This window comes from Pygocentrus nattereri, chromosome 17 (assembly GCF_015220715.1).
Source record: "Pygocentrus nattereri isolate fPygNat1 chromosome 17, fPygNat1.pri, whole genome shotgun sequence".
Lineage (NCBI taxonomy): Eukaryota > Metazoa > Chordata > Actinopteri > Characiformes > Serrasalmidae > Pygocentrus > Pygocentrus nattereri.
The window spans coordinates 32,938,658-32,939,766 of NC_051227.1; positions in this window are offsets into that span (position 1 = coordinate 32,938,658).

The window sequence follows — 1,109 nt, forward strand, 5'->3', positions numbered from 1 at the left end:
CAGGATCACTTCTTGTACGTGTATGTCTATAATAAATGAGGCAGGGTCTCTTCTTGTATGTGTACGGCTATAATAAATGAGGCAGGGTCACTTCTTGTATGTGTACGGCTATAATAAATGAGGCAGGGTCACTTCTTGTATGTGTACGGCTATAATAAAAAATGAGTCAGGATCACTTCTTGTATGTGTATGGCTATAATAAATGAGGCAGGATCACTTCTTGTACGTGTATGGCTATAATAAATGAGGCAGGATCACTTCTTGTATGTGTACGGCTATAATAAACGAGGCAGGATCACTTCTTGTACGTGTACGGCTATAATAAACGAGGCAGGATCACTTCTTGTACGTGTACGGCTATAATAAACGAGGCAGGATCACTTCTTGTACGTGTACGGCTATAATAAACGAGGCAGGATCACTTCTTGTACGTGTACGGCTATAATAAACGAGGCAGAATCACTTCTTGTACGTGTACGGCTATAATAAACGAGGCAGGATCACTTCTTGTACGTGTACGGCTATAATAAACGAGGCAGGATCACTTCTTGTACGTGTACGGCTATAATAAATGAGGCAGGATCACTTCTTGTACGTGTACGGCTATAATAAACGAGGCAGGATCACTTCTTGTACGTGTGCGGCTATAATAAATGAGGCAGGATCACTTCTTGTACGTGTACGGCTATAATAAACGAGGCAGGATCACTTCTTGTATGTGTACAGCTATAATAAATGAGGCAGGATCACTTCTTGTACGTGTACGGCTATAATAAACGAGGCAGGATCACTTCTTGTACGTGTACGGCTATAATAAACGAGGCAGGATCACTTCTTGTACGTGTACGGCTATAATAAACGAGGCAGGATCACTTCTTGTATTTGTATGGTGATATAAACGTCTTGTGTTTGCATACTGATAATGTGTGATAGCTTCTTGTTTGCATAGTGATGAATAATGTAGGGGAGCTTATTGTATTTGCATTGAATTAATAAACAAAGAGTCTATAATTATGTATAAAATCGTAAAAATCTAATAAAAAGCAATGCAGGACAGGTTACTATATTTGTATATTTATATTTGTATTTATATATTACAGTTAAAATAA